Source organism: Larimichthys crocea, chromosome XIII, assembly GCF_000972845.2.
Source record: "Larimichthys crocea isolate SSNF chromosome XIII, L_crocea_2.0, whole genome shotgun sequence".
Taxonomy (NCBI): domain Eukaryota; kingdom Metazoa; phylum Chordata; class Actinopteri; family Sciaenidae; genus Larimichthys; species Larimichthys crocea.
Window position 1 is genome coordinate 48,474,191 of NC_040023.1, and position 10,000 is coordinate 48,484,190.

The 10,000-nt window shown below is 49.9% G+C and overlaps 1 protein-coding gene and 1 non-coding gene across 2 annotated transcripts in view; both read right to left on the reverse strand.

Moving 5' to 3' along the window:
• The window catches only part of c5 (complement component 5), a 28,489-nt gene that overhangs the window by 7,317 nt on the left and 11,172 nt on the right, over positions 1–10,000 (reverse strand).
• On the reverse strand, positions 5,579–5,660 carry trnas-gcu (transfer RNA serine (anticodon GCU)). Its single transcript has one exon. It is a non-coding gene; the product is annotated as a tRNA-Ser (tRNA).

Below are 10,000 nucleotides of genomic sequence, written 5' to 3' on the forward strand. Positions count from 1 at the left end.
CTTCAGTCTACCTGTTCAGGTGTCCGACACCCCTCCTCACCCTCCTCAACCCCTCCTCTCTGTCTGACAGGTGGGCTCGTCTCAGAAGGCGGTAGTTTGCTGGTCATTGAAGTTGGTCAAATCACCGTACAGCCTGAGGCGGGTGTCCCACGCCCCTCTTCATCAGAACCTGGACTGTCCTTACAGCGTCCAGTGTGTGGTGTTGGGCGTCCAGGTGTGTGTTGGGGGGGTCCCAGTGTGTTGTGTGAGGGTGTCCAGGTGTGTGTGTGGGACTCCAGGTGTGTGTGTTGTCGCCAGGGGTGTGTGTGTTTTGGGTATCCAGGTGTGTGTGTGTGGGGCGTCCAGGTGTGTGTGTGTGGAGCGTGGTGTGGTGAGGGTCCCAGGTGTGTGTGTGTGGGCGCCCAGTGGTTGTGTGTGGAGTCCACCGGTGTGTGGTGTTGGAGCTGTGTGGGGAGGTTCCAGGTGTGTGTGTGAGGCTGACATGGATGAAGTGTTGATGAGGAGCTTCGATCGCCGTGAGTTTCTCGCAGTGGGGCTGGGGGAAGAGTCACCGCTGGCAAAACCGGTGAGTCAGGTCTCCGGTTCGCCCTGGTGAAGCGACAGCTGTTTCAATGAACGGGAATGGAGAACAGGATTAAGTGCCTGTCCTGACAGCGCCAACATACAATCGGACGGCCTCAGCCTGTCTTCATCTGCAACACGCCGAGAAACGGAGTGAAGGCGGTGTGAGTGAGGAAGAGGAAGGATGGTGGTGCGTCATGGTGGTGTTCCATTTTGGGTGTTTGCTGTATTGTTTGTTTTACTTCCTGTCACAGTTTGAGACGAGGACTCGTCCGCCCTAGCCTGCAGGCAGTCAGGCCAGTCTGCAGTCTGGAGGCGGTGGCCTATAGAGTCCCCCGAACCAGCGTACCTTGACCATATCGACCCCAGCTGCCCCGGCCAAGGTCTGGAGGTGGGGCGGCTTGTTGCCAGCATCAAGGGGTACTCGGCCACGCCCTCCTGACATACCTGGTCAGATTCCCTCAACTACGTGGGTGAAGAAAACACGCTTGATGATGATGCCAAACGTCTTCAGTGTTTTGTCCGGTTTCCATAGTAACCGATGACGTCACCCTCAGGTGATCTCTAAAGGGAAGGTGGTGGACCTTCCGCAGGTCAGAAGTTCCTCGTCCCTCCAACCGATAACAAAACAGTGTTCTGAGCTTCCGGCGTGACACCCGTCATGGGCCCTCCATGCAGGCTGCTGGTCTACTCAAATACATCTGTTTCGGGGAGGGGACAATCCGAGCGTCGTGGCGGACTCCGTTCTGGCTGGAATCAAAGACCAGTGTCACGGACTCACAAGTACCACGAGACAAGTGTTCTGAAAACAGATTCAGTCAAGAGAAATCCACCACGTTGGACACAAGTCCCATTCTTTAATGTTATCAGGTAATCCACGCTGTCTGTAGTGATATCAGGGTGTTCCAGGCTGTTGTGTAATCGGCTTCTTAATGTAGCAGGGTGATTGCTTTTCAGGTCAGAGGGTTAGTCGTGGGATAAAGGTGATCACAGTGTTTGTAGTACAGGGTGATCCAGGCTGTCGGTGAAGGGATCAGTGATTCAGTTTAGTGATATCAGGCTGATCCGGCTGTCCTGATTAAGATTCGCTTGCAGCAATGTCAGACTTCCTGACTCATGCCCATAAAAGTATATTTTGTACTGAATGTGTGGTTTTTGTAAAGATGTCTATGTGGGGACCAGCAATGGTTTAACAAGTAGGCATTGATCCGTCCTCAACGTTGTTTTCTCTGTCATGGTCTCCAGAAGGCTGGTTTATGAGAGTTCAGAGAGGTCCTCAGAATGAAATGCCAAACTTGTGTTTTTAACACACATACTGAACTACCACACGTTCTTGCTCTCTGCTGCCCCCCTTGGATCATGCGAATGTACTGCACTGTGGTGTTGTCAGACCGACCTGTCCAATCGAAGAGTCGGAATACAAAACCTAAAGAAAACTCCAACTGGACATTCAGACCAATCATGGAACGGCCGCTGGCGCTGTCTGCTGGTGTACAAACCAGCCTCTACATCACGAGTACGGCCTAACTACAGGGACCCCGTTGCCATGGAACACAGTTAAACGCTGTTTATTGTCAGACATTGTGGTAGTTTTATTTGAAGTGACACCAATAACTGGATGTAGCGTGGCAGGCTCTGGCGGACCGATCGAGGAAAGTGAACCTGGGCTGCGGGGAGGCGTGGGCAGAGACGGCAAGATGCTTCCGAGATTGCCGGCTCACCTTCAGAACCAATGCAATGACCAAGCATCACCACAGTACGTTAAGCCAACCAATCAGGCAGGCGACAATCCGGGCTGATCGATGAAATGAGATGAACTGTGTCTGTGTGCAGGTGAAGTGTGTACAGCTGTGGTCCCGTCCAAAGCGATCTGGAGCTGCAAGGAGAAGGCTGCGAAAGGTGAGAACACCTGAGAATGGTTAACATGTTATGTATAATATAAACAGACTACTTTCTAAATAATATTATTGTTAGTATCCAAAGACGTAAATATATTTCATTTCCTTCAGCTCGATAACAGTGTCTGGCTTCCGTCCAGCTTGAGCAAGCTACTGCATCTGAGACGTGCTGTGAACAAGGGATGGAGGTTTCATTCCCAAGAGCGTCACCTGCCGTCAGTTCTCCGAGCAGGCGTTCAGAAACCCCAAACCCCGAGAGTGCAAACCGCTCTTCAGATGAATGCTGCGAGTACATCCACGCCTCAATGAGAACAAAACAAGCCTGAGACGCCACGTCACCTCTGAACTAGGTGGTGCCACGATTAGTGATTATCACGATATGTAACGACGAACAAAATCGTGACAACAATTTAGAGTCTGACGACATCGTTTTTTTTTGTTGTGTTTTTTTTATTATTTTTCTCTTAAAACTGTTGGCTGGCACTTTCCACTGCCTCTGCTTTCCTGTCACACACACACACACAACAGGCCATCACACACCACAACACACACACCCAAACACAACATCACACAAACACGAACACACAACACGCACACACACACAAACATGCAACACACACACAGCACACACTGCACACACACGACACACACATGCACACACACAACGACACACACATGCACAACACCACACACAAGGCACACACACACACACACACGCAACACGACATGCACAACACGCACAATCCACACGCAAACACAACGCACACACACATGCACACACACAACCCGCACACCACACCCAACACACATGCAAACAAAACACACGACCACACCCACCACACACAACGCACCACCACACCACACACACACGCACACACCACACCAACACATGCAAACAGCAACACCACACCGACAAAAAACACAAACCACACACGAGACACACATGCACACCACAACATCCACACACACACCACTACACACACATCAACACAACACACACTCAGCACAATCACACACACACAAACACACACACACAACACGTCATTTCCGTCCGCGGCGTGGCCACTACCGACCCTCAAACCTTTTCCCCGTGTCCGTGTGACTCTCATTAAAGCCGTTTAATGAGCTTCATCCTTAATTGTTTTTTAGTTTCAGTTTAGCCTTCACACGTCAAGCTGAAAGCTAATGAATCTGATAGCTGCAGGTTGTTTTTTTTACAGATTAGTCCGATTAATCAAATAAGTCGTTTAACACAACAGTAATGCTGATGTGAGGATCAAGACTCAGAACTGTGGGGTGTGTGTGTGTGTTGGTGTGTGTTTGTGTGTGTGGTGTGTGTTGCTGTACAACTTGGGGTCCGGTACTTCGACCAGACTCCTCATGGTGGCGATCTACTTTCCAGAGGTTTGATGTGGGAGGTGCAACTGTCAGGTGTCACAAAATCAAACACACCCCAGGAAGTTTCTGTTTGTTTGTTTGATTGGGACAAAAAGATAACAGTCAGTGGAAAGTACTAAGTACATTTACACCAAGTATTTATACAATTTTGAGGCACTTGTACAACCAGATCCCAAAAGTTTTGGAAGCTGCTTAAAACGTAATAAAAGACAGAGATTCATGTTCGAAACTGAGAAACTTTAAATAATTCACTCATTCTGACAATAAGGTTGACAGGATGAAGAACAAGACCTGTTTTGAAAGCTTTCCACAGGTAAACCGCTTCATTGATAACACCTGATCGTATTATGATCGTGGGCGTCCTTGAAAGGCGCTAGTCAATTCAATTGAAGGGACGGCGAGGTTTAACACTTCTCGCACACTTCTCTGGACCAGAAATTAGGAGACGGACTGACCTGAAGTGGATTGAAGAGTCCATGTTTCAAACCTCAGACATGTCCCAAACCTATTTTTGAATTCAGGGGTAATTTTTTCTGGTTGTTTCCTTTTAGTTTGCAGTACTCCAAGTCGGTCTTAAACAAAGAGGACTCTCGATTCTAGTTCAAAATCGGTCAAGACGATGCAGGGATATATATGTCTCATGAGGAACACATGGTTTTGCAGTAAATATACTTCAAGGTGGTGACCCAAAGAGAGGTCTCATATGTGGTCTTTGTCAAGACTTGGTCTCAGTTTTAGTCGGTCGTGACCCAAAACAGTCCAGAGAAATACTGAACTTTTATTTAAAGTAACGAATGCTCCACACAATAAAAAGTAGTGAAACGTTTGTTCAGATTGTTCGGACTGACCAACAGCACTTCAGGATTTATGACTTAATCATCAACATTCTTTTATCTGAATTTGATTACTGGCATGTTTTTGTCTTCAGGTACCGGGCCCGGTTCTCTCTCAACCAGACTCTACCGACTCTCCTCCCAACTTGGGAGTCAAGAGCCGTCAGCATGTTGCCAGAAGGTCAGTTTCTTCTTCTTCACCTCTCTCAACCTTCAATATTTTTTGTAAACTGCCAACATTGTAAATCTGTTACATAACGCAGGATTGTTCCATGGTAACTACCAGCAATTCCACGCAAAGGTCTCAGGTCATGTGACCTTCAGGCGCCGAGCTTTGAACACTTGTTCTTTGAATATTGCCAAGAACAACACGTGCCGACGGGAAATGGAGTATACACTACATCAACACCACAGCGTGCAGAGCACAATGGATTAGCAGGTCCATCGCCTTAACCACGGGCACCTACTGTCCACAGGGTGGCAGTTTCCCAGGTGATCATAGAAAAGTTAACTTCTGTCACGACGTACACTTGTAGAAGGTTCACTCCAAGCATGTTCTCTTCTGTTGAGGAGGTATTTACGTAACAACAGAACTGTTGGTTTAGAGTTTCATACAACCACGACCTGATCAGCCGCAGACTACTTATATCTGCAATAACATAAACGTCCTGTGACGTGTTCATGGTTTGAATTCCCTGTGGAGATCAAATGTAGGCAGTGTCCGTCAGACCAGTCCATCCACAAGAGTGGAAGTACCTGTTTTTGGTGACCTAAGCCAACGCTTTGATTCAGTGTCATGCCTGAGTCGGAAGCAAAACCACCAAGTTAACCAGAAAGACAGACCAAGTAGTATGAGTACATGTTGAATATTAACAGAACACAAGCCTTCCGAGAGGAATGGGATTCGAACCCAGCGTGCAGAGCACAATGGATTAGCAGTCCATCGCCTTAACCACTCGGCCACCACTCGTCCTTGATATGTAGTCCTCAGGTGACCAGCAGGAGCATGTGTACACAGAGTGACGCTGCATGTTGGTGAAGTCTACAGCCAACAGTTGCCTGTCTGTTCAAGTTCTTGTAGTCACCGGTAGCTCGTTGAGGTCACCTGTGGGTCGTGGAGGTCACCTGTGGGTCGTGAGGTCACCTGTGGGTAGAGGAATGGGCGGGCTCGTAGGCGGCGCCCCGGGTTCGCTCCGTGGGGGGGCGGAGCCGAAGAAACCTCGGTAAGGTCGACGGAGAAGGCAGAGGGGCGATGGGTTGCAAGGTCAGGGAGGCCCGCGGCAGACATGGGGCAGTCCGTAGCACGGCCCTAGGGGCACGAAAAACGTCGCACCGGGGGTGGTCGGCCATGGGCCGGACCTGTTGGGTCATAGGAGGTCACCTGTGGGTCCATTGAGGTCACCTGTGGTCATGGAGGTCACCTGTGGGTCCATTTAGAGGTCACCTGTGGGTCGTGGGCACTGTGCAGGCACTGTGGGTCATTGAGATGTCACCTGTGGGTCGTGGTCCGGGTTGAGGTCACCTGTGGCGTTGGAGGTCACCGCCGGGAGGCCCTGGCCGTTGTGGTCACCCGTGGTCGTTGAGGATCACACTGTGGGGTCGTGGGCGTCATTGGGGGTCGTTGGGGTCTCCTGTGGGTCGTGGGTCCCTGTGGGTCGTGGAGGTCTCCTTGTGGGTCGTTGAGTCTCCCTTCCCTGTGTCCAGTTGCCAAGATAACTCCAACAGATGACTTAAATCAGATCTCAGACCACCTGTCCGTGATCTCTGTTAGATGTTGACAGTATTCATCAGACTGTGACTAGATGTTTGAACATGTCTTGTCCAGGTATTTGGTGTTGCGGAGCCCGGTTTCAGGTGTCAGTCAATCTGCCCGCTCAGCGTGAACATACCCACTGCCGTATCAGGTGTGTCAGAGAGAACAGCTGATCTCGAAGGCTCAGTGTGTACAACCAGGCAGCCCGACAGCGTCAACGGTAACCATGCCACGCACCAACAGTATACTACATTACCCATGATGTCAGTGGCAGGTGGCGTCCACGATTATTATGGTTTAACGGTTCCTCCTGTTTCTGCTCAGTACTGCCTGACGGAAGGCCGCGGCCCCGGCGCCTGCTCTGAGAGTCCCAGCCGGTGGCCGGGCAGGAGAGGCCAGCACTCCACCCACCTGCAGCAACTGGAGCAAGCTGTCTGCAGGCGGGGTCGTCAAAGTGACCTTCACTGTGATGGGCCTGAGCCTGGAAAGCACACCCCATGCCACCCTGGGGACCTTACCTTGAAGACACCAGCGCAGCACACAAGAGCACGATGCAAAGAAGCTGAGAAGTGGTGGTACGTACAACAAACAGCTGGACTTGCTAAACACCTGAGACACGGCCTTACCTCTCTTACTCTGGTTGTGTTTTCCACAGCCTGAGGAGTGAAGACAGCAAAGTTTCTGGAGAACACTCGACCCACAGGGACTCTATGGTGGCTTTACGAACATGCATTAGAGGATTATCCGTGTTGCTAACAGTTTGTCAAGTATTCGTCTGCTATGCAGGTTCAGAGAAAAGACCAGTGACGCTGAAGAACACGTGCCGGCCAACATCGTTCACCAACACCCCCGTGGAGAGAATGCTGACCATCAACGGTGAGATATAGAAATGTTTGTGATGGTGGAGCTCACAGTGAGAGAACGCAGAACTGAAGTTTTAAGGTGCTTCTAAACCTCCAGCTCAGGATAAACTCCAGACTTAAGGACCTGCATGTTTTGATCTGTGGGAAAGTCTGCGGTGGTGCCGAGCTTACGACTCGATTATGCTGGTGGCTGTCTTCTCATCAGTCCTCTGATAACGGTGGTTATCTTGCGGCCTTCGATCGATGGCTCCTTAACTTTGTCTTTGAATGTTTGTAGGTTTGTCCAAAAAATCAACGCTCTGCTCATATTCTCAGTTTCAAGTTCATCGAGTTTATAACTGTCCACCAACATGTAGTATGAAAGTAACTGTTGAATATTAACAAGAAACAACACTTGCAACAGGATGGGATTCGAACCACGCAGCCGAGCAAGAATGGATTAGCAGTCCATCGCCTTAACCACTCGGCCACCTCTCCTTGATTATGTGGTCTCAAGGTGACCACAGGACCATGTTTACACAGAGTGACGCTGCATGGTGGTGAAGGTCTCAGTCGACTGTCAGTTTGTTGAGACATTAACAGGAGTCAAGGTATATTTACCTGTGAGAGTTCACGTTACCGAGGAGCATTTCATTGGCGCCACCTCCGCCCATCTCATGAAACAACTCAACAGTCACAGAACACAAGCGTTCACATTCTGACAGATTGTTTCAGATTCAGTTCATAGTTTTTGATGTAAACGGGCGGAGCGTGTGTGTCAGTGTCCACATGTCCAGGTGTGTCTCTGTGTTCCAGGGGAGGTTTCTGGGTGACTTTTTGTCCCGTGGTGCACAGCGCGAAGGCCTCCGACAGCTGTCAACATGCCGACCGGGTCCGCGGAGGCGGAGCCGTCGTGGACTCCTCCCCCTGGTTCCAGGGTATGCAGTAACTGGAGACGACGCGCTGGGATGTCCTGGGAGGAGACATCCGAAAGAAACTCAGCGGACATGAGACGGAAGATCAAAGAAGTGGAGCAGGACTCTAAAGACCATGATTGGGACACTGAGGAGGTCCAGGTGTACTCACCCGTGTGTGTGTGGTGTGTGGTGTGTGTGTGTGTGTGTGTGTGTGTGTGCAGGCGCTGGTCAGTATCAGTTCATTCAGAGGTGGAGACTCGAGCTACAGCATGTGGCTGAAGAGAGAGCCGAGCACCTGGTCAGGACACACAAAACACAAACACGTACTGTGGCTCCATCTAGTGTCCGTCTGAAGAACTGCACCCACCCTGATACCCTGTCTGTCTGTCTCTGTCTGTCTCTGTCCTGTCTCTGTCTGGCTGTCCTCTGTCTGCTCTGTCTGTCTGTCTCTGCTGTCTCTCTCCTGTCTGTCCGTCTCTCTGTCTCTCTCCCTGTGCTCTCTCCTCTGTCCTGTCTCTCCTCTGTCCCTCTCCTCTGTCCTGGTCGCTCTCTCTGTCTGTCTCTCCTGTCTCCCCTCCCACTGTCTCCCTCTCAGGCTCACAGCTTCTGGTAGTGAAGAACTCTGTCCCTGGTGGACTCGGTCGTCTCTGTGGACCATCAGTCTTTGTCGGAGTCAGTGTCCTGGTTTGATCCGGAGAGCTCCAGCAGCTGGACGGATCGTTCAGAGACAAGCGCCTTCAGACCCACACAGACTCATGGTCAGCCCTCCTGCTCCTCCCTGCTCCTCCCCGTCCTCTCCTGCTCCTCCTCTTCCTGTTCAGGGTCACAAACTTCTCTCATGTTTTCTTGTCTTCCTGATTGGCTGCAGGCTGCAGGCATCGGATTCCTGGTTGACCAATCAGTTTTTAAGATCTGACGTCCTGTCGTCATCATCGCAATTACACACCCGAGCGACGAGCATCAAAGACAAATCCTGCCACGCCGAGTGAGACGCACTCGTCTTCATCGTCCTCCTCTTCATCCTCCTCTTCATCCTCCTCAATCTTCATCGCCTCTTCATCTCATCATCTTGTCATCTCGCATCTTCATCGCTGCATCATCTATCATCAGCATCCGTCATCATCCCTCCTCTCATCATCTTCATCCTCCTCCTCTCGTCTGCTCTCTTCATCCTCCTCCTTTATCATCATACATCTTCAGCTCTCTTCACTCCTCCTCATACATCGTCCTCCCTCTATCATATCATCACTTCAGCCTCCTCTTTCGTCCTCCTTCTTCATCAGTCCTCCATCATCGTCCATCCTCATCCTTCGTCCTCCTCTTCATCCTCCTTTTATCATCAGTCATCCTTCATCCTCCTCTTCATTCTCCTCCTCTTCATCCATCATCTTCATCCTCCTCTTCGTCCCCTCTTCATCCTCCTCTCTTAATCAATCAGCATCTTCATCCTCCTCTTTCACCTCCCTGGTTTGTAACGTCTTGTACGTCTTTTTGTAACGTGGTTGTAAGGTTTGAACGTGTGTTTAACGTGTTTAACTGTTGTTAAACGTGTTGTTAACGTGTGTTAACGTGTGTTTAACGTGTTTTTAACATGTTGTAACGTGTGTAACGTGTTTATAACGTGTTTGTAACGTGTGTAACGTGTTTAACGTGTTTTTGTAATGTGTGTTAACAATGTTTGTACGTTGTTTAACGTGTTTATAACGGTTGTAACGTGTGTTCAACATCTTGATGATGAAGAGGAGGATGAAGATGATGATGATGAAGAGGAGGATGAAGAGGAGGATGAAGAGGAGGA